This window comes from Apis cerana, linkage group LG11 (genome assembly GCF_029169275.1).
Source record: "Apis cerana isolate GH-2021 linkage group LG11, AcerK_1.0, whole genome shotgun sequence".
Lineage (NCBI taxonomy): Eukaryota > Metazoa > Arthropoda > Insecta > Hymenoptera > Apidae > Apis > Apis cerana.
In genome coordinates, this window is record NC_083862.1 from 12,440,120 (window position 1) to 12,464,524 (window position 24,405).

At 42.5% G+C, this 24,405-nt stretch overlaps 1 protein-coding gene across 2 annotated transcripts in view; it reads right to left on the reverse strand.

Moving 5' to 3' along the window:
* LOC107995118 (dipeptidyl aminopeptidase-like protein 6) overlaps positions 1–23,729 on the reverse strand; it is an 80,361-nt gene extending 56,632 nt beyond the window's left edge. For both annotated transcript variants that reach the window (XM_028665361.2, XM_017052406.3), the window contains exon 1: positions 22,837–23,729. The gene's annotated coding sequence lies outside the window, so the exon portion shown is untranslated. The remainder of the gene's footprint in view (positions 1–22,836) is intronic.
* Between the last annotated feature and the right edge of the window lie 676 nt (positions 23,730–24,405).

The following is a 24,405-nucleotide window of genomic DNA, read 5'->3' on the forward strand; positions in this document are numbered from 1 at the left end:
CTTGGATTTTGTAATTTTACACGAGAGAAAAAAAGGAGGATCAATTTTAATCGGAGTCTTAAGGGAATCGAAATATATATATATCGAAGGGAAATTTGAAAATTCGTGGTTTTATTTAATAGGCGGGTGGAAGATAAACGGTTGGAATGCTAGATGAGAGTGGCTCGTTTATAATACGGAATATATGCAGAGCGGACGATGATAAAAATTCCCTGCAACTCCCCGCCTAATCGGCATCCCCGCGAGAAACTGTACCACGATTCCGCCATTCCAAACTTTCGTCGTTCCCATCTTTGAAGGAAAAGAAAAAAAAAGAAAAATTATCGAATAATTTTGTAACTTCTTCGCAGTCCATAGGATTAATCGTGAAATTATTACAATTGTCCAGTGAAAATATATATCGATGTTTATAAATTAGCGAGGAGGAGCGGCGTCGACTAAGGTGATTTCAGGCCTCGAAGAGAGGATGGGCAAAAAGGGTATTGTAAACGAAGGATGGAAAGAAAGAGCGGCTTTTAACCCGGGAAAAGAGGGCGAGCGTTGGGAAACGAGTTCGTAAAGGGGACGTGGTCGGTTCGGCCAAGAGGGGACGAGCAATTGAATATTCCACGCTGGTTGGATGGAGGGCGCAGGAACCGGAGTCTGCACTCCGATTGGACCCGGGTTTTTCGTTCTCCGCCGCGCTCCACTAATCTACATATCGAGATTTCCGTCTTGGCGCTAGGGGCTGGATTTTCTGACGTTCAATGCGTGACTCGCATATAGCAAGAGTTTTCTGAATAGAAAAAAGGGGGGAAGAAAAGAGGTTGGAAGAAAAGTCTACGCGATTTCATTACCCCTCTCATCCATCCAGATTAATTCTTAAAGATAATTTCCTTCTCTGAAGATACCAATCAAGATCGTCGTTGAAATCCATAATGGAAAATCCGAAACTAATATTGTAAACGCTATTAATCGTTGAAGATAATTTCCTTTTCAAAAATATTAATCAACGTATCAAGATTGTCATTGAAATTCATAAGGAAAAATCCGAAGATAACATCGTAAACGCTATTAATCGTTAAAGATAATTTCAAAAATATTAATCAAGATTGTCATTGAAATCCATAATGAAAAATCCTAACACTAATCGTAAACACTATTAATCATTAAAGATAATTTTTCGAAAATATCAAGATTGTCGTTGAAATCTATAACGAAAAATCCGAAGCTAACATCGTAAACGCTATTAATCGTTAAAGATAATTTCAAAAATATTAATCAACGTATCAAGATCGTCGTTGAAATCCATAACGAAAAATCCTAACATCGTAAACGCTATTAATCGTTAAAGATAATTTTTCGAAAGTATCAAGATTGAAATCATTAATCGTTGAAGATAATTTCGAAAATATTAATCAACGTATCAAGAACACGGAACAACGGGACGATTTACAGTTCGCAAAATCCAAGGGATAGGCCGATGATGTTGATAACACCGGCTCGTAAACAGCTGACCTGAGCCACGCGCGATATTGGCAATATCGTACTTTCGAAACAGTCGTTCGCAGAGAATTATTGGCACGGCGACACCGTTAAAGTCGCGAACGCTCGTGATAAGCGTGGCGAAGGCCTCGAAGAAGCGCAAGTCGGAGAAGGGGGAGGAGGGGAATCTTTTACGAGTGGTCGGTGGCGCGAAGGATCGGATGATTTCTCTCTGATGGCCGCTTTTACGTGGCCCCTATAAAGATACAGAGGGAAGAAATGCGGTGGACTCGACGCAGGATCGAGAGACGACAAATCCTTCCAGAGATGTAACAATTTCGAGAGAGAAATATCCAATGCCTCTCGACGCGCGATAATGATGAGAGGTAAACATTAAGTCTGATGAAGGGAAAAAAGTAGATAGAGTAACAAGTTCCTTTTTCTTTCTTATTATTATCTTTGCCTATTGGAAAGTAATCGCCGGTTCCTTCGACGCGTGTTCAACACAGATACGACACGCGTTAAACCTTACTCGTATATTTCTCAATCCTGCGGGATTTTAAGGGAGGAAATATCTTTCCCTCCCTCGCTTTTCTCCGCAACTTTCTCTCCATCCTGAATTCCACGTTGGAACATGGATTTCCAAGAGGATTTGTACCATCACTGATGGAATGTATTTTATCTTATTTCGATCATGCTTCCCCTCCATACATCCATACATTCCTCGCTTCTTTTCTTCCTGCTCCTTTTCTTTTCTTTTTTTTTTCTTACTTAAATACCATTTCTCTTTGACTTTGATAAAAATCGAAACGCTTTTACCGACAGAAAATCGAACGCGATACTCTCTTTTTCGGAAGAGAGGAAATAAATTTTTGGAAAACTCCAACTCGAACCTAGGTGTACCACGTTCCATTACGTTCTAGCACGTATATTTGATTTGCTTGTTAATGGCAATTTAATTCATTCCCACTTCGATCGTACCTTCTCCTATCGTTTCGTTTCAATTTTTTATATTTTATTCTTTCTCTGCACATCCGTTTGACCAATTTTTATTAACCGATCTCTTTCTCTTAGTTTCTCGTTTCTTTCTCTTTGCCCCTCCCTTTCAAAATACTCCTTCGATATCGTTCGATTCTCGCGACATTTTTCCACGAATTCATTTTCACGGGGTCGTGAAAGTTTCAACGGGGGGATTTGCCAAGGGAGCACGCCGTCCCGGAAACCCTGCACATCCCCGCAGGGATTCTCCGCCCTTGCACGTGCCAAGTACGTCATCCGCTCGTCAATTTGTCCCTGATTCTCTTGCAAGGACGTCCTTCGGAGACTCCTCGAGGCCGAGCTGCGGGAACGAGATAAGAAGGACGTCTCACGGGCTTCTTAACTGTTTCTCCAAGGGATAGGGAGCTACTTTAACCTTTATTCTTCCTCTTTACTATTTCATTTCATTGCCACGATCGAGACTGTTTTCCTACGAAAAATCTTAGACTCTCGATTCCCTGTGAATCAACACACGCGCGATTTGGAAAAACGAATTCCAGGTTTCCAGGAATTTCCACGAACAATGCGAGTTCAATGGGAAACGACGCTGTGCTATTTCGAATCGAGCTGCACCAAGCATTTCCGGCGATCGAATGGAAGCCGTGGAGGGGGAGAAAAAAGGCATCATCTCGGGACCGGACTCGAGCCGAGGCTGAAATTGGCTCCCCTTCCGGTTTCGAGCATTCCTCCGTAATTACGAGCATCGCGTTCCCTTTGACTGGAATCCAGTTCTCAGCTTCGATCCCTTTTCCCGGATTCGCTTCGACCGACGCTCCGAACGAGCATTTTAAATTCATCCCTAAAAAGAATTTTCGGCAACGCGAAAATTTAATATTCGTCCAGGCTTCCTATCTTCTCGCAAATTTTCTCATTTTATAATTTAATTAAAACCGTGTAATTTAAGTTTCCTCGAGTTTCTCTGACAAATACACCTCTCGATAACAGATTTATCTATATTTATTATAGACAAATCCAATTTCTTCCCAACAAAAGATTCGAATCGAATCATTCTTTCAAATTCCTCCCCTTCTTCTTCGTTTCTTCCGAGAGAAATCCGTGGGACAGGGATTCTCATCCTCTTTTCGTAGCCACTTGTAAATTCCATCGATAAAACCGCGAGGAACGAGTTCCTTCGCGAACATCCACTTTTCTGTACGATTTTTTTACCTTCCTGGACCTACAAATTCTCCCTTGTCCGATCGCAGGTCTCTCTGGCTCGGATCAGAAAATTTCTCGAGCGAGATTTGACGAAAGCGCTGCTTCGAAGGAGGAATGATAATTGTCCGTTGGAGCGAGGAAATTGTCAGGAGAATGGCACGAGGATGAAACTAGGAGGAGCAAAGTAGCAAGACGAGCGAGGCGCGCAAACACGGGGGCGAAATTGGTGTACTGGAATTCCCGTGGGTTGACACGTCTCGTCTTGGCTGCTGTTCGTTGCCGCATTACCCGCGGGGGTGGAGCGTCTCTCTGGAAATGCGGCAACGTTTCCGCATTAACGCACTCCTCCTTGTCCTTCGTGCCAATTCAGCCAGGCCACGCTTCTATTCCATCAATCGGCTCCGTGCAATTTTCCAATTAAAGTCGATGCAAATTTCCATGTTTCTTCGGGTGTATTTTAACGAGATCTTACCGCCATTCAATAATAACGAGTCAGTTTGACAGGTTTCTGTTCGAGGTGCGGGTTAATTCGCGAGGGGGAAGAATTTCAATTCGAGTCCAACGCGGAAATGAGACCCGTCGTCGGCCACCAATTGTTCGAAGGCACGCCGCCCTCGAAATATCGCAAGCTGTGCCATTCAATCGTTGATGAATCGATCCATTTATCGTCGCGCGTGAGACTAGATGTTCAACACTTTTTCCCTTTTTCCCTTCCACTTCTTTCGTGAAATTCTTCCACTTTTTACATTTACACCAGGAATAGTACGATCCCTCCATTTCCTCGATTAATTGCACGAGTACGCAAGTACGGTAATTTAATCGGATAGATATGTTTGTTCATCGCCATTGTACCAGCTTAATTACGAGAATAATTCCCCAAATCGGATACCATCTTCTAGACACCCCAACGCTCGCGCACGATGCGATATTTCGACCGTATCGCGTCTCTTCCCTCCGCCACATTCCTCTCACTCCGATGATAAATTACTCCTCTCTCCTGGCTAACCGTTTTCCCATTCTACTTGCCCAATCGAGAATTCCATCTGATTAACATCGTCTCACCGTTTACACTTTTCTTAATTAGCGTTACAAGATCGGTGTTGCACCGATTGTACGAACAGGTTGAGTCATTTCCTCCCCTTTGTCACTTTTACCCGAGTGTATTAATTTCTAATCGTCCAATTTCCTTAGATGAAAGAGACTCGATCGATCTCCGTTCAGAGTTCTTCAAATTTGAGAAAAAATAGAAAAGGAGGCGAACGATGGAACGCAGTTGGCGGGAAATTATCCGGCATTCCACGAGCGTGGCGAGTCGTCCAAGGGAAATCTCGCGGAACGGAGGGGCAATGATCCGGGTAATTCGAATTGTTGCTGGGGGGGAGAAAAAAAAAAACTTCCAAATCGCTCGTTTTCCCGTTTTTCCCCCCATTTAGAAGAAAATTTCGGTCGATTCGTACTCGTCGGTTTCGTTTCCAAAGGGGAGGGGGAGGAGAATTTGCAACGGTTAAACTCTGGACGCTGCGTTTGATATAACAATCGGCCATTGTGTGCGATGAGGCCGGCGAAATCGAAATTAGATTTACACGAAAACGCGAATCGTGTTTAATCAATCCCGATTCTCATTTTCGAAATAGCTAACCCTTTCCTCTTGTTGGATCGATCGACTCGCGCTTTGCGCCGCCTTAAAAATTACCCCTTATAGAAAGACCTCGATTCGAGGATTGGTTTTCCAAAAACTTGCAAATTTGTTATTATTGTTGCTCTCTCGAAACTTCTCTCGAATATCAAAATAAACGTCGTATTCTCTCGTCTCAACGCTTCGAAAACGGTAAAACGACGAAATTTCCCTGGGCGAGAGAAAGCGAAAATTCTTGCTGCAAACTCGACCGCTCGTTGGTCGCAGGAGAGAGGGAAGGAAGTTAACGAGGGTGGATAGCACGATCGCCTGTTGGGGACGGCCGACAACGCCTCGGGCGCGTTTTCACTCGGCTCGAAATTTCTTCACAGCCGTATTCGCGAAGATGAGGGAAACTTTTCGGCCTTTAATAAGAGCAGCTCGTTAAAATAAGCTTTACCCATCTCTCTTTCTTTCTCTTCTCTTTGTATTGGATTCATAATAATTGTAACGTAGCTGTGATTACAATTACTGTGCGAGGGGGTGAGATTGTGCAGCAATTTCGATGTTCTTCGTTCCCTCGATATAAAAATGGGGAGAGAATGAGTTTGTCCTCTTCTTCCCTTTTTTAGAGGAGAAATAATAGTAGTCTTTTGGGGAGGATAGAGACGAGACGATATTGGGAAATATTTTGAAAACGAGGGAAAGTTTCGTGGATATTTTTTATGGATGCATTCAAAGGCATCAAGAAGATAACTTCTTGCGTACGAAATTGTAACATGAAACATCCTTTCAATCATTGGCTTCCCGAACGCCAATTCCAAAATTACCTCTCAACTTTGCTAATCAAAATGACTGCGATTTATATTAAAGAAAAAATCCACAATATTTAATATTTTGATGTAAAACTCGTCTCGCTTTTCAGAAAAATATTAAAAAGAAAAATTTCTAAAATAAATAACAAAACATTTTGACCGGTCCGCTAGTTTTAACGATTCGCATTAACTTGGAAATTCGAAAGACAATTCGATTCTTCGAAGAAATCAACTTTTGCCTGAAACGATACACGTGCTCTTCGAATGAAAGAGAGGTTAAAAAATTTCCTCCGCGAGGAGGAAAAGAAAGAGAGGAAGGGGAGATTTCTTCTGCCGCGACTCCCTCGAAATTAACTCCCTGTAGCTTTTCCAGCCTGTGCTTCTACGAGGAGAAGCGTGATTGTGCTCTAATGCGCGCCACGATGTAAAAAGACAGCCGGCATGAATTTTATTTCGCCGCAGCTGCGCCCAAAACTTCCCCGCGATTCGCACGACCGGATAACAAATTTGAATTCGCACGATATACAAGAATGTAACATCACATATATAATAAATTTCCTCTCGAATATGAAAGAGAATTGATTAATTTAAAGTAGTTGAAATTATTCGAGTAAATATCGTTTCGAAATATTCGACTAATTAACCTCGAAAAAACAACGATTGGAGAGGAAAGCTTTCTTAAAGAGTGTTGGCAGTGAAAACAATAAATACAAACGTACGAGTTTTGCCGAATATTTTAATTATATACGATTATTTACCAAACAATCGATCTATATCTAAGAGAAACAAATAAATGCCAACTATGAAGTAATTGCTAGCTGCATTGGATAAAAAAAATTTCAGTGAACTTTAAATTCTTCAACGAAAAGCCCGTCTCTCGAAATCAAGCATCCGCCCCAACCGACCCAACAGCGTCTCTCGCGCTTAAGTCGAGAGAAGCCAGGCGTACATTTGCATATCTTAGTCCCTCTGTGTGCGTGGATGAAAACAAAAAGAATGGCAGCTCTTCGAGGCAATCCGTTAGGGAGAGAAGCTAATCCGAAGACGTCACTCGGTTCACCACGGTTTATATTTGCATTGCGCGCCCCGTGCGCCGAATACATCGAGGCGACGCGAATAATTGAATAACCGACGAGAGAGACTCGCATTCTGGATATTTAGATTGGGGTCCCCTCGTGCCGAGGAGCGTTTCAAGCATCTGAAGAACTTGGCGCGCATTTAATCAGGAGCAGGTTTGGATTAGGGTCTTGATACCAGTGTGTGTATAACTGTGATTTGGTCGTTTCGTAGCTCTAATAATAACGTGGATAAGTTGATGAGAGTCGAAGTTGGATTTTTTAATTATCTCTTTTTTCTTCGACGTAGAAAGGAGGAACTGGAACAATTTTTGAGAAAGGTCTGAAAAAGAGTAACTTGGCGCGCATTTAATCAGGAGCAGGTTTGGATTAGGGTCTTGATACCAGTGTGTGTATAACTGTGATTTGGTCGTTTCGTAGCTCTAATAATAACGTGGATAAGTTGATGAGAGTCGAAGTTGGATTTTTTAATTATCTCTTTTTTCTTCGACGTAGAAAGGAGAGACTCATTTTTGAGAATTTTTTAAAAAGACTCGTAATTCTATCAAATTTATTCATAAGTCAAGAAGATGGAATGGCGAAAAATCGCGAGAAGATCGATGCAATGGTGTTTGCGCACAGTGTTTGCGTTCCATCCCCGAGATGAGGAATCGAAGCGAGAACAAAAAGTGGGATGGATGGCGTGGAATGAAACGAGACGAAGATTTCGTTCAAGAAAGTAAGAGAATGCGACAAGTGGAACAGGATCTTCGGTTGCTAGAAACATTCGGACAAACCGGAATCCAATCCGAGACTCTAATAACATCTAACTACTAGCTGCTCGAAAGAATCGCTTAAAACTTTGCCATCGATGCTTCCAAATCCTCTTTTCTCCAAGTCCAGATTTCGACGCGTCTCTAATCGACAGTGCCTCGCGCGAAATTTCTGAAACGCGTTGTCGAATTATCGAAACTTGCCTCCTCCGCGAGATTCGAAAGAAATATTCCAACGGACGTGGAGTAATTCGCCAGAGGGATGGAAATAGGTTAGAAAAGGGGGGTCGCGATAAATGGCGAGCGAGCCGGATGGGAATCGAACGGTGGAAGAAGAAGATAAGACGATGATCGATCGGAGAAATCAATCGGGCGGAACAGTTTTCGTTCGCATCCAAACGCGGCGCAAACTCAATTACAGCGAAACGTGTAGCCTCGGGTCAGCCGATTCCTTCCGTTCGAAACGTTGTACGCGTTATTTATTGACGAACGGGGTCTAAATTGGAACGGGATAATTCAATTCCCTCAGTTTCAACCGTTTTCGAGTCCATTCTCTGGAGCGAATATTAGAGATATTATTGAAAAACCCTTCCTCTTTGAACAATTTCAGGCTTTCCACGATGCCACGCGTTATAAACAGAGCGAGGAGGGGGAGTTGAAGTTACATCTTAACGCTTAAGATGAAGAGGATCGAGTGTTTCGTTCGAACGTCGTCGATTTTTACGATTACGAATAAAATTGGCGAAAATTCGTACCGTTTCCTACCCGGATTCGGAAACGAAGGAAGAAATTGGAAACGAAAAGAGGGCGATGTTTCGTTGAAGAAGAAGGAATGTTTGGCGCGCAAGTTGAATTCCATTTTCTCCCGATCCAGAGACGCGTTTCGAGGCGAAAGTTGAAACGGGACCTTGGGAGTGTTGGAAGGGAATTAATCCAAGGTTCCATTCCGAGTCTTCTCTTCCGGCCATTAACCTTATAATTTCCAAGTTTCCAGTTTTCGGAATCAACGACGCGTAAAATTGGCCCTTCGCTTGCTCCTAGGAGCTGAATATATTCGAATACACGAGAGGGAAAAATGTCTGAAATTTCTAGTTTAAGATATAATCGATGAAAACGAAACATCTCGTATTTGAGAATTAAAAAAAGGGGGAAAGAAGAGGAGGAAAGGAAAGTAAGAGAAAATTGGCGAAATTTGGTTCGGAGATTTAGATAAATCACGGATAAGGGGACAAAGACGAAAGTGGAGAGGCGGCCAAGGAGAACATAGACGCGTAATGGGATTTGTGGTTCACTTGGCCAGCTTGTGGCCACACACCAGCCGGATGCACAGAGACAAGGCAGAGCCTGCCTCCACCGCAACAACGTTCGTTCCTCCTGCCAGCATCCTGGATGCGCATGGTAATTGCGTTAACGATAATAATTCCCTTCTTAAACGTTGTCCTCGCCTCGATCTTTCCTTCCTTTCAATTAAACTCGATATCGAATATCCCTCTTTCAAACTCTCGGAAATTTTCCTTTCGAGCGCCATCAAAAATCGGTTCTAATTCCTCTCAAAAATTATCTTCCCCGCCACGTGGAAGCCGCGTAGAAGTGTAGAATCTTTCAATCTCTCGAGGATCCCTCGTTCTTTTTCTTTCCTCTTTCGCCAACACGTAGCATTTAATTGGTACGTGTCAAAGGAAGGTCAAAGGGGGAATGGAAAACAAAAATATCCGCGTGGATGGCGGCCACTTTCGAGGTTTAACGAGGCCTGTTCATGCCGACGGTGGAGCGGTGCCGTGTCATCCGACAAAGTGCCGACCTGTTCCACTCGAGGGCCGACACTTCTCCAGAGAGACATTCGAGAAAACTGCCTCCCCTCCTCCTCCTCCTCCTCCTCCGATTCCTCCTCCCACCAACCGAATCTCGACAGCGCCAACACCCCGCGAACATCCCTTCGAATCGATACGAATCGGGCCTCCCAAATTTACGTCTCGTCGCTCGGAAGGCACGACGATATAATGACTTTCGACGAGAGCTATGTGTCGCGACGTTCCAATTGTTTGTTTCGTTTCTCGTCTCGTCCTTCGCGTACGTTGAGTTCGTAAGCGTGTTTACAAGCGAAACGCGCCTTTCGAGTAAATTTTGGATCGATCGATACAATTTCTCATTCCTCTTGAATGTTTTTTTGCATAATGAGAAAAAGCTTTACTCGTTTTTTAACGATTCGTAAAAAAATAATATTTATTTGGATTAAATTTTGTCGAGACTTATTTTTAAAGTAGAAAAAACGAATTATTATATCGAAACCAAAAATGATTTTCGCTTTTCGACGAAAATTTATCCGATGTCGATAAATACGAACGTACAAAAAAAAAAAAAGAAATATTTTTCCGAGTCTGTTTATTAAAAAAAAAATAAATAAATAAAAAGTAAAAAACGAACACGGATACACGATACACGAATAAACGCGTGCGATACTTTTTGAACCGTAATGCGGTGAATTTGGCGAAAGTAATGGCGGCGTAATCGAGCGTAAGAGTGTTCCGAATCGACAAAACATGACCATTATTGGACGCTGTATAACGATCACAGTTTCCTCTCTCCCTCGAAAATACTCGAGGCTTGCGGGAGAAAAAAAAAATGTTATACGATATTCCCCGATGTGTACACACTTTCGCAACTTTTTACTCTTTTTTTCCACCGAACGTATCGATGGGTTAATATTTATATTAAAAATTGGAATCGGTTGTTAAATCAAATACATTAATCCGCAATTACGCGTTCCGAATCCGCGTAAAAAAGTTACTTGGTTAAATACGCTTGCTCGCACTTTCATTTATTTTCCATTCTATGAATGTCGATCGATTTCGTCGCTTTGTAAATAACTTTCTTTCGAATAATAATCGAGAGAGATTTTTAAAGCGAGAGCGGGCTGAAAGCGTCGCGTGAAGAAACCGAAGAAAAAGGTGGTTTATTGTTCGCGATACGCGGCGAGGAATAATTAAAATTTGTATAGAAAAACAGCCATTAAAGGCGACCAGTGACCGTTTCGTAAACTTGAGCGTGCAATGCACGGAGTGTCCTGCTTTTTTCTCCGCGAAATAATCCCATTCGAATTCTACGAATAGAAAATGATAAAGAAAATGTTACGTAAATGTAAATGAAAACGTTTCTTTTTCTTTTTCTTTTTTTTTTTCAAGAAAAATTAGAGATTATTTCTCTCTCTCGTTGTAATAATTATATGCAACAGTTGAAACGATCGAACGAAAGATAAAATTTTGAAAAAAAAACGAAAAAAGCATCGCGATTTGGTTGTTTTTCTCAAGAAAAGAACGGAACGAAAATTTATTTGTCGAGCCAATTATCGAATAATTCGAAAGGTAAAAAAGATTGGAAAGTCTGAAAGAGAAATGAGATGGAAGAGAAATCTTAAAACTGTGATCTCCAACGGATTCCGCAAGTTATCCGATTGGATTACCTCGATCGAGACACGGTCAAACAATCTAATCAGATATCCTACGAACTTTAACCCCTGTTCGAATCCAATATTCGGTTTTACGATCGTGTTTCACAATTAATTTAGCCGAACAATAACCTAACCTAAAATTACAACCTAATCTCTCGAATCTTTCTCTTAAAAACGACCAATTCAAAAAATTCTAATTCAAAAAAAAAAAAAAGAAAGAAAAAAGAGAAGAAAGAAGAAAATTTTCTTTCGAAGACTGGCATTCCACACTCGACGACGAAATGGACAAGAATGTCCGGAAAATCGATGGAATTTCAATTTAATCCTTTTTTTATCCCCTCGATTTTCGAGCCGATATCGCATCGGGATATAATATCACACAAATCGAGGGGTGGACAGGTTTGTTCCAGCGTGAATCCAGGAGATATCCGAGATCGTGGATTTGGCACTGCGAAAAGTGGTTGCAGTTTCGTTAAATTGTACCTTCAGTGAGATTTCTTCGTTGGAAAAAGAAGAAGAAGAAGAAGAAGAAGAAGAAGGAGAGGGAGCTAGACAAACGTTATGAATAATAATTATGAATAAACTGTGGATACACGTAAGAATTTATATTTAAAAAAAAAAGAATCCGAATAAAAATTGAATCGAGTTGGAAAGAGAAAGAGGAACGAGTTTTGGAATCATTTTCGACAGACTGGTGCAAGTATATGCAAATATATATCACAGTTGGAAAACACGAACAAAGAAAAAAAGATACAATTGCGAGGGAATGACGTTCAAAGCGTCATTCGGACAACCACGCGCGATTAGTCAGAATTCCACGTGTCAGAGGAACGAACGAATCCTCGCAATTCCAGGACCACGTCGCTGCGTAATGAATTAATGGTGTCGGCATCGCTCAACCCTGAACGAATTCCACCGAGATGTTTTTTCGACAAACGACAGCTCCCCTTCAAATTCTTTCCCTTCTCCCCCTCTTCCACATTGATTGAAATACAAATGGAATAATTCCCCGCCAGGGAAAACAAATTATGATTGATATTTTCTTTCTTTTTCTTTCTTTTTCACCCAGGATCGAATTCAAATTTTCTCCCGATTGGACATCACCCAAGCAACTCCAAGATTAATGGAACGATTAACACGAAATTATGAAAGAGCGTATCGTCATTGGATTTTTTTTAATAAATAATTTAACAAATTTCAGTTTAATGATTGTTCAAATTTTATTTATGATTTAAAAAAAAACGTTTCGAAGAACTCGTTCCAATTTTTATCGAAGGTTAAAAATGGTGCACAAACGTAAAAAAATTCTGGCGGGAGACGTGATTACGAATTACGATCGTCGTTCTTCTCGTTTCCTTATTCATGGAAGGGGGGAATCGATGTTCCTCTCGTTCCATTTACTCGGCGAACGAGGGATTCGAAGACAGCGCCCTCTGTCGCGATCGTTTCCACCCAAGGAATATTCTCACGACCAAAGATCAACCCGTTCCCCCCGTAGCCTGGATCTTAATTCATCTCTCCGAGTATTCCCTTCTTTCTTTCCTCTCGTTTCTTATAAATGAAACTCGACCGATTCGGATACAAATTGACAATTTTCTTCGTAATAGCGAAGAATGATCGGGAGGAAAATTTTCCCATCTTGTTACATTCCTGTGTAATCTTGCTTGTAATTTTACCAATCGAATATTCCAAAGAAAATATATTCCAAAGGATCGAAAACTTGGAAACTTTGCAACTTTATTCCCAAATTTTATAATTTTATAAAATTCTCCTATATTTTATAATTTCGCGTGTCCAAGACGGATTCTAAAGACTGAAAATTTCTTCTTCTTCTTCTTCTTCCTTCTTCGTGTATTCCCGAAAATGTAATCCGATCTCTAAAAAGTCGCGAGACTTTGTTTTCCAAGATTTCCAAGATCAATGTATTTATAAATTAAACAGACGTAACGTAAAATTAACAGACCGATGTTAACACGAGTCGATTAATTTTTCCTTTTCTTTTTTTTTAATAACCTTTTCTTGCTCAACGCATCACGAAAAGAAACACGAGGCACGATTGATTAATCGTGTTGGTCGATGAAACGATCGCTCCGCTGGGGAGGGGGAAAAGAAGAAACTTGGAGATAAAAGCAATTACGGTTACCGCTGGTAAATTGTTCCCGTAATCTCGGGCAAAGTGTTTCTCGAAATTAAATTTCCCTTTGAAACAGGAACGAAAAATATTTAATCGGTTTATTACTTTATTATATCAGGTTAGCATTAACCTGCTATTATTCGCGCAAAAGCTGGCAAACTTCCCATTCGCGATTAATTAATCCACGATTACCGTTTTCGAATCGAGTTTTTGCTTCGATCCGCGTCAAAGAAAAAGAACGTAACGAGATAAACATGGAATAAAAACACCAAATAAACGATATAAGGATAAAAGATTACTCGAAAGGTTTATTCGAAATCGTTTTGGTCCTCCTCAGCTCTCCCCTCCACGATAAATCGCCCGATCAAAAATTATTTCCTCCAAAGAATTGCCGCTCGTTCTTGATCCACCTGGCGAGATTGAATCCTCCTGTTCGTTGAAATCGAGAAAAGAAATTTCTTTTCGAAAAACGATCCCATGACTAAAGGGAGAAGCGAGAACGATGGATGGAAGATGGAAAGATGGAATTAAGCTCGAAAGGCTGACGCGTGCGGTTTCGTTGCTCCGTGCCGGCTTATGACAGAATTATCGATCCCTACAACTTTTCCTCTTCCTCCTCTGTGCGTTTCGCCTCTGATCTCGCGCGCGAGATACGCGAGAGGAACCCCTTTCGAGTCGGGGGCCGCTTTCTTCCCCCCGTGACGGACTCGAGAGTTGCTCGCTTTGGAAGTTTGATCGAATTTCGGATTAATTATCACGGGGAGAGGGAGTCTTATTAATTATTACAGCAATTGCACGTAAAAGGAATCGAGGAAAGGATATTTTCCTCGAATATCGGATCGAGTCGTCCAATTTTATCATTTCGTGTTAAGAAAATTGAGATTTTTATGTTAGCGATCAGAGTTATAAAATCGAGCATACTTATCACGCTTCGGAATAAACGAATGATTGTTAATTTAGGGAGAGAGAATCGGTTGTGGAAACAAGCTCCTGCAATGGAGGTGGATGAAAAAGTTTGAGTTGCGTGAATCGTCGATCTATCTCAATCTCGCGGCGGATCATCCAAGATTCCTTACACGGATAGATTTTAATTAGCGAGATGAAATTTCACTTTCGTATGCCCGAACTTCGTAAAGTCCGTAATTTAAGTTGAAGTTTAGTTTCCCCTCCCTTTCCGGGGAGAAAGGAATTTCTGGGGAATCTTTTTTCGAAATTCGTGGTGTCCTTGGCGGGCTGAAGAAAATGATTCAACGAAAAGTATTGGAAGAGTTACAAAAGAGTGAACGCGAAACAAGAGTCGAGCTCGAGGGATATTAAATTTTTCCAGAGGCGAGACGAGGGAGGGAGGGAGGGCGACAGATTCAAAAAGCTTCGAACAAATTCGATAATGCTAATCGGGGACAGTAGCGGTTTAACTCGTTAAACGAGCCGTTAAAAGTTGCGAGTTTTAAAGGAGGCGGCGCGCCTTTAATGGGGCACGAGGCCAGAAGGAAAATTGCGCCCTTCCTCCCCTGATTATCATTTCGAACGTGGAGAGGATCTCGTTCGTTTCTCTCAGAGCGGTGTACAAACTCTGAAACAAGCGTATAGAATATTTAATTGTTAAAAAGTAATCATCGACGAAGGAATAAATCGTAAGTTGGATGGTGACGAATAAAATGACACGATAAAATTCACTTCGATCCGAATTTACCGTTCGAATAATATATATTTCAATCCGAAATTTTTATTCTCCCTTTCTTTTAATTCAAAGAAGAAGAATTCCGAAGATTAACCTTTTCAACGAGTTACTTTTATTGTATAATATATATTTATATTGTATATATATATATTTAAATCACGAAAGTCGGGGAAGAAACGAAGAATACTATGATAAATACTCTTCTGATCTATCAATGAAGGGTGGAGGAGGAAACGTATATGAATCGTATTTTATTTTCGGTCGAACTTTTAATTCTCCCTCTCTTTTAATTCAAAGAAGAAGAATTCCGAAGATTAATCTTTTCAACGAGTTTGGATTTTAAAGTTTTTACTTTTATTTTTTAAACGAATCACGAAAGTCGGAATACTATGATAAATACTCTTCTGATCTATCGGCAATGAAGGAGGGAACGTATATGAATCGTATTTTATTTTCGGTCGAACTTTTAATTCTGCCTTTCTTTAATTCAAAGAAGAAGAATTCCGAAGATTAATCTTTTCAACGAGTTACTTTTATTGTATATTATATATTTAAACATTGTATATTATATTATATTATATTGTATATTATATATTTATATTGTATATATATATTTAAACGAATCACGAAAGTCGGGGAAGAAACGAGAAATACTATGATAAATACTCTTCTGATCTATCAATGAAGGGTGGAGGAGGAAACGTATATGAATCGTATTTTATTTTCGGTCGAACTTTTAATTCTCCCTCTCTTTTAATTCAAAGAAAAAGAATTCCGAAGATTAACCTTTTCAACGAGTTTGGATCTTAAAGTTTTTACTTTTATTTTTTAAACGAATCACGAAAGTCGGAATACTATGATAAATACTCTTCTGATCTATCGGCAATGAAGGAGGGAACGTATATGAATCGTATTTTATTTTCGGTCGAACTTTTAATTCCCCCCTTCAAAGAGGAAGAATTAACTTTTCAACGAGCTTGGATCTCAAAGTTTTTGCTTTTACTTTTTAAACGAATCACGAAAGTCGGAGGGAGGGATCGGGATCCTGTGATCCGCTCCAGTTTTACGGGATCGGCGTGCAAGATAAATCGTCCGATCGTTTCGCTCGCCGTGAAATTACACGAAATAAACACACGCGGCAGGGCTCGGTAATGCCGCATTAACGAGCTCCAATTCGCCGTAATCCCGGAACCGACAAATTGAAAAGGAGAAGGAAGCCAGCCTTCCCTTTCTTTCCTCGTCAAACAGGTTAAAAAAAGATATGCACAAACGGCCGCCGTTAATTTTAGAAACGTTGATGCGACTTTAAGAGGGAACAATCGAAGGAAGAATTAATTCCAGAGAAACAAAAAGACTTTCTCTCTTTTCTTTTGCCCAACGCGGTGAAGAAATCGTATCGACAATTGACCAAAGAAAACGATAATAGTTAATTTTAAAATCTGTCTCGCGAAAAAACAACCGTCCCGTTTCATTTCGTTACGAAAACGCGCTGTTATCGGATTCTCTTTTATCTCTTTATCCCCTTTCCCTCCATCGTCATCACCGTAACCGCATTTCGATTCCACAACGGATCCCTAATTCGCTTCAAACGCTAAGCCGTAAATAAAAATTGACGAGAAAATTGACCAGAAGATTTCGTTTCGTCCAAAATTCGCGGGAATCGTCGTCGAAGACAAGATCCCATTCTAAGAAAAATCTCCATCTGTCCCCAACCCTGCGACAAAGGGGGACCACGATTCCAGGCCGCGCGATTTAGAACGGCACGATTCGAAACAATGCCGCTGATAATGAGATAACAGCCGGCAAGACTCGAAAGAAGGTTATACCTCCTCCTCCACCCCCGCGAAATTCACGTCCCGGTGAGCGATAACAAACTTCGCCCGCTGGCTCCTCCGACGAGATCTCATCGGCGCCATTGTTCCATCTCGTTATTTCCAACGGCTTCGGGTCAACTTGGATGCGTGCACGAAATCGTCATGCTGGTCGCAGTTTTTGGCTGTTTTTCATTCACGTTACGAATTGATGAACGACGCCCTCCAGCGATTCCGAAATAATAATAAGCGCGATAAGAATTTTCTCCAATTCCAAGGATAAGTTTAAAAATTCTTTGAAAATCCGTTTTCTGAGGAGAATATTAAAATTATATAGAGAGAGGTAACAATAAAATCGGGGGATAAGTTTGGGTTTCGTTATAGATTCTTTGAAAACGCGTTTCTTGAATTAAGTTAAAATTATGCATATATACAGAGAGAGAGAGAGAATTGAGAATTTGCATAGAAGATGAAAAAGAAGTAATCGATTATCGTGATTGTTGAACGATCGTGTAAAAAAAAGATGAAATAAGAAGGAGAAAATGATGGATCGCCTGTACATACGTATAACTTTGCCGAAATTTTCTCTCGTTCCCGGAACGTCTTTCCGATATCGCGGAGAAAAACCATCGATCTCGAATAAAAGCATAAATCTCGCGGTTGACGTGTCTTAAACGAACCCCTCCCCTCCCCTCGTGAAATAAAAACGGGACGGAGAAGGGGAGCAAACGAAGAGAAAAAAAAAAAACTGTCGATTTTGGGAAAATAAACCGAGCTCGTTTTCGCGTTAATACAAAAGCGATTTCGATCATTATCGGCGATATCCAACCCCGTTACCACTCCGGTCAACTGCTGTTACCACCCTCTCCCCCTCCTCTCCCCCCGATTCTCTCCTCTCTCGGCCGAGAATCAACAATTTGCACGGTCGAAAATTCGACGATTGAACGACAGCGCGAACGAGCGTTCCTCCTTTCATATTCCGATCGATCCCTTGACTCGACAGGTGAAAAAAGATGGGGGGAGGGTTTTCGAGAACGACGATGAATTCATTTTCTTCTTTTTTCTATGAGAGAGGAATAAATAAAGACGAGATAACGTAGGGAAAATTTCCCACGCGAAACATGAGAACATTCGCGTATATAACAGCTTTTAATTCCATTCTTTTTTCTTCCTTGCCTTTTGCTCCACCAAAGAATCGTCGTTTGCGGCTCACCTTTCTCGCCGGGCCAAGATTTTCAACTTTCTTTTTATCCTATTTTATCCCTCGCGAGCCATGAAATATGGAACGAAGGTCGGAAATTATTCATGAGTGACACGTGACGGATTATTTCCTCGGAGTAGACGCGCGCACGCGATCGACGATATAAGTCGTCCTCCCCTCCCCTCTTGGGGAAAGATTCTACGCGATACGGAAACTTTTCATCGAGGAGAGGGAAGGAATTTTTTTCGAATCGGTTTCGAATCGTATCGTCGAGAGAGAAGAATCCACTTTCTCTTATTATCGACGCTTTATTACGACGATCCTAAAAATCATCATCACGATAACAACGTCGCGTACGTAATTCCATCGTCGTCCCCTTTCGTTTCAGTTAAACGACCGACCGATTCGATTAGCCGAGTAAATCGGTTCACGCCGTTCCTGATCTTCTATCCATTTAAGGACTTAGGGATGGGGCTAAGGTATTTTTGTTCGAGTACTCGCACGATATCCCTAACATCGTTTCAACGTATCGTCAACGTTGAGATCGAAGCGAAGAATTCTTAATTAACAACACGAAATTTTATTATCTTGTTATTGTACGAAGACAGACAAATTTATCCACTCGAAAAGGTTAAAATTATTCCCAATTATTCGAATTTGAATTAATTCAACCGATCCGCTTTTATCACGATTATTATATTTATTCACAATCGCTTTAACGAAATAGAAACGTTCTATGAACAACTAAGTTATAACGCACAATAATTGATCGATCGATCTTGAATGAAAAATTGAAGTTAATTCGTGATCGATAATTTCGGCAACTGTTTCGATAATCGCGTGACACTCGTTTCAATTTCCTTGTTTCTCGTCGTGGAGGACACGATAAATCCCCGGCTCGTTCGCGAGCGAGGACGAAAATTTAATTAGAGAGTATTTAAATTCCACGCGAATTCCATTAACCATCTCGAAAACAGCTCTGAACACGCTATCCCCCGCTTCGATCGCACTCATCTTCGCTTCGGGCACCCTTCGAACCCGCGTTTAAAGCGCGATTTTTCGATATCTGATAAGCTGGTGAATCTTACGAAAGAGACGATACCTCTTCCGCCTTCCAAAACAAATTGCAACTGTATTGACAAATTTGACTCGCCGTGATCCTTTTCGCTCGCTCTTCCTCTTTCCTTTTCGAGGGGATAATCGGTGTTTAATGGATAAATTGAGGAAAGGAAGAAAAATTGTGCGTCAAATTCCACGACAATGGAAGGACACGTACAGGGGTCGTGAAATGATCGTACATCAAGGTGAATTAACGCGAAGACGTCCGATAACCACGTTATCCCCGAGACTCGGTGGCTAATTTGATTAGCCGAGCTCGTGAAACATCCTCCTCCTCCTCCCTCCCCCAGCGGATACCGATCCAACTTGCTGCTCGAATAAAGAACGATTTAGAGCTCGTTCGTGCTGAAGCTAACACGATCTCATCCTTCTTATTTTTGGAAGAGAAACCCTCTCGATGCAACTCTCTCGAGATTATCGCGATAACATCGACGAATTTTTCGCTCCTTTCGCTTCGATCTCGACTGATACATAATATGATCGACGATGAAATTTGATCGTAATTCGATCGAGAAGTTTCTTATCGTTGCAATTGTTACTGTATTAAATTTGATTTTGATAAAGGAGGACTTAATAATAATGTAAATAATAATCAACATCTAGTATTATTCATTCGTGGCAAGGCTATATCTGCTATTATCATCGTCATTTTACAATTAAGCGACAAATTGGGTAGAATCGAAGGATTTAATAACGATCCACCAAGAGAGAAGGGCAGACGGTGAAAATTGAGACGATTGACCGAAGCTAGGGAAAACATATCGATCCCGAAACGGTTTGCAGATCGTTTCGGGAAGCGAAATTTCCATTACGAGACGTGATTTACCACGTAACGGACAATATTGTACCGATTCCGCGAGAGTAGATGGTAGAATGTATGATACGTAGGATAGAATTATTTAACCAATTTTATTTAACCGGTGTTAATCACGTTTATAATATGCGTGTACACGATATTCGATATTATTCGAGTTCTACGACGACCGCAATTTCACGGAGGACTGTCGACGAGTTTATAATTATAATGCAGCAATTTCGATTAATTTCGCTTCCCAAGAATTGATCTCGCAATTTCACGCCGATCTAATCGCGAAAATCGAACCACATCAAAAAAAAAAAAAAAAGAAACCTCGAAACAATAATTTCATTTATCGTCCAGTTGGTTCGCTTGCAATCGAAGCGATATCCTCTCATCTCATCGGAGAAACAAATTCGAATTACGAATCGATCTGGGCCGGGTAAATGGCCGCGAGAACCCGTAATCCTTTCGGCGGAGCTCCACTCTGGGGATCGGGAAACGGAATCGAGAGAGAGGGGCAGTGCTCTCTGTGTCTCCCTCCACGCAGGAAACTCGACTCGCAACTCCGCCTCGAAAAATCGAGAGATGGAAAGGGGATGCAATCGTGGCTCGCGTACAAAGCGTCCACAGCTTTTTGTTTCTTTTTTTCCACCCCCTACGTTTCCTCCGTTAAGTGAATGCGAGTCGGGGAGCAACGTCGACCCGAGGGATGCCTCATCTCCCTCTCCGCCCTCCTTTAAATGCGCTTTTTTTCTTTTTTTCTTTTTTCTTTTACGTCGACAAAGCAGAAAACGGAAACCGCGGTCCCCTCTCTCCCACCACTCTCGATGAAATCTGTTGCTTTGTCGACGTCGCGAATAATCGTCGAAAAAAGTTTTTTTCGGGAGCCAGCTTCATCCCGACGGATTAAATAACGATGGATTCTGAATCGAAACTCCGGCTCGTCGATCACGTGTCACGAGATACGAACAATTTGTGTACGGATCGGAACGTGGGAGGATAATTTAAAGCGTGGAGATGGGTTAAAATAATATTCGAGGGCGATTGATCTCAACAAAATTCTTGACAAAATTGAATTGAATTTATCAGTTGCGTGTTCGCGGGGAGGGCGCACGTCCAATCCGCGACGATCGAGAGACGAAGGGAAGAGGGGCGGTCTATTAAATTCCAGCTGGAGACGCGAGGCGAGCAGAAATATCCCGTCGATATTTTATTAACGCGTTCCGCGCAAGGAAACCATTTATTCCCTTGCTCGACGTCGGCCTTTCCTTATTTCCCCTCCTGATCTCGAGTCGAGCCCCTCGAAAAAGAACCATCTCGAATCCACGGAAAGTTGGAAACTTCGCAACAATTTTTCCCAAAGATACGAGCGAGCGTTCGAAACAATCTCTCCATCTAAATTCCTCGCTATTTCGGCCCCCGTACATAAATCCACCGCTAGGAACTCGAGATCCCTCCCTAGCGTCGATACGAGCGAAAGAGAGTTGGAAATTTTACTTTTGGGGGGCGCGGTGAGAGGTTCGCTCGTCGTATGGCAAAATTTGCGGGGCAGGGACGATGGTCTCGCTATTGCAAATTCGAGCGTGACTTATCGTACACACGCTCGCCAAGAATCCGGAGCATCCTCGATCCGGAGGAAGAATTCCGCCCGTTTGCGGCTCCGTCCAAGAGTGGCTCCGTCCCATCGCGTCTCGAAATTTATTAGACTCTTAAACGCGTCCGAGGAAATTTTTGGGTCAATTGTTGGCCGTTTGTCGAGGAAACTGTTTCCCTCTTCTAGTGCTATTTTTTCTTTTTTTTTTTTTCCTTTGGAATCCGCCAGGAAGATACTAGGAATATTTCTCTTTGCGCAAATTCGACGTACGAGTCGATCCGGTTGATAAATTCGTTCTCGGAGAACACTGAGAGATTTGGACGATTCGAAAAGCGTGCTGGAACGTACGAAAATTGAAGGGGAAGAGAGAGAGAGAACGAAGTACCTTACGGAGAATAATTTGAATTTTTCCAAAAAGAAATAATTCTAAATTAAATTCGCCTGAATTCCACGAAAGATTCGATTAACCGTTTCGAGGGATTCAAACGCGGGTTAATTAACGCGAGTGGGTGGAAAATCGCGAAAAAAGTGCACGAGGAACGAGCGTGCACGATTATTCTGGACGAGAGCGGAGTGGGGAAAAAACGCGGAGGACGGAAAACGCGACGCGGAGACAGGCGGCGGCGCGTTCAGCGCGAACTTCATTGAACCAACTCCACCGTTCGTTTCTTTCTTTCTTTCTTTCTTTCTTGATTGGAACATGTGTATCCCGCTGTCCGGCCAACCAGGCTGGCCAACCGTTCGCCGGAAGCCTCGTCGCGAATGTCAACAGTGACGAAATCTCTCTCGCGATTCCGCTACGCTCGGACGACGACCTTTCGATCCTGCTCGAATTCGCAAATACATTCTTTCCATCGATACCAATATCACGAACGGAATATACAAAATTGAAAATTTTCCTCGGATTCAACTTGTGAAACTTTCCCACACCATTTCCCAAAACACGAAAGCAACAATTAACTTGAACATATCCACGCACCGTAATACCGTAGTATATATCTCTCTCTTTGTCAATCGCCCCGCGCTCGATCGGTGAGTGAATAAGGAGAGAGAGAGAGAGAGAGAGAGAAAGAGGAAGGAAGGAAGGAAGAGAAAGAAAGAGAGAGAGTGAGAGAAAAATTCATTCCTTACCTCAAAAGAGGCGATGAAAACGCAATGGAAGTACCGTGGAAGAACAGGGATGCCGGACGATCCTGGCTACCTCGAGGGAAGCTCGCCCGGGCGGCATGGCTCCCACCTCTTCGCCCTGTGATCCTCCCGACTGCTGCCCGGCAGCCTGCCTTCTTTCTTCCACCGTTCCCTTCCCAACCGCCGCCGCTGCTGCTGCTACCGCTGCTGCTACGTTCCTCGCACAAAGTAAATATCAACAATAGGGAGTAACCACCGAAATAAATACGAACGTACGACCGACTTGGATGGATGGTCACCGATGGATGGATCCTCACCGTCACGCGTCGTCGACGGGACCTCCTCACAACGACCGAGCGTCACAATTATTCGCCACAACGACGACCACGACCGCGACGACGATGATTCTCGTTACGTTTCTTTCACGCGGTCGTTTTACGCGCTCGCGCGATTTCACCACTTGGACCACGATGTATTCGCGTCGATGAGAGAGGCAGGTTTGTCGAGAGTGACGGTGCGACAGAGGAATATAATGGAAGGATCGTCGAGGAGAGAGAGGAAGAGAGAGAAAGAGAGAGAGAGCTGTGCGGCGAGAGGAGAAAGAGAGGAAATGTCGTTGATCCGAATCACACCGAATATGCGGAGAGAGTATGGTTCGAGGACGGACAGGGCCACGCACCAGGGTCCAGGATGAATGATAAAAAGGACGATCTCTGTCGTGGGAGGATCGTGGTGGTGATGATGATGGTGTGGTGGTGGCGGTGGCGGTGGCGATGGTGGTGGTGGTGGTGGTGGTGGTCGGCTGTCGAACAGGATCAGAGAGAAGAGAGCACAGAGAACTAGGCACAGGACACGATGGCCCGGCCACTGCGCCGGCACTGAGGCTACGCCGCAGCCTCGCTCTCCTGCTACTCCCTCCCCTCTCCCCTCCCCCCTTCCTCTGTCTCCCTCTCTCTCTTTCTCTCTCGCCTCATCCACCTTCTTCTCGCCACCTCTCCAACCCTCTACGCGTCTGCCTTTCTTCCGTTGCACACCCGCTTCCTCGCTCTCTCTTTTCGGATCTCCGCCTCTCTCCCCCGACACGCGGCCTCTCGCTCTCTTCTCACCCGACTATCCTTGTTGTCCCTCCGTGGACGCAGTTCTACCGCTCCCCTCCTCCTCCCTACACTCCTCTCTCTCTCTCTCTTCTCTCTCTCGATCCGTGTTTTCGAACGCGCGCGCGCCCTAACTCCTTTTCTTCTTCTTCTTCTTCTTCTTCTTCTTCTTTTAGTCCTTTGCTTTTCCTGGCGTTATTTCGCTCGAACCATACTTTTCTTCTCCGCGTAACGCCTCGCCATGCTTGTTCTTCCATCTTCTCGCTTTTTTCTTCTATCGCCTATCTTTTCCCTTGCAGCCGTTGTGCCGTTTCGCCTCGTTTTCAATTTTTCACTTCGTACGAGGTTTTCTATATCCCGATTCGTCCTTCGTTTCTTTGAATTTCGTTCGTTCGTTCGTTCTTTGAATGCCTTTCCCGCGACCTGGTTGTTGATATTCTTTTTTCCCCTGTGCTTTTTTACCTTCAAGATTTCTCAA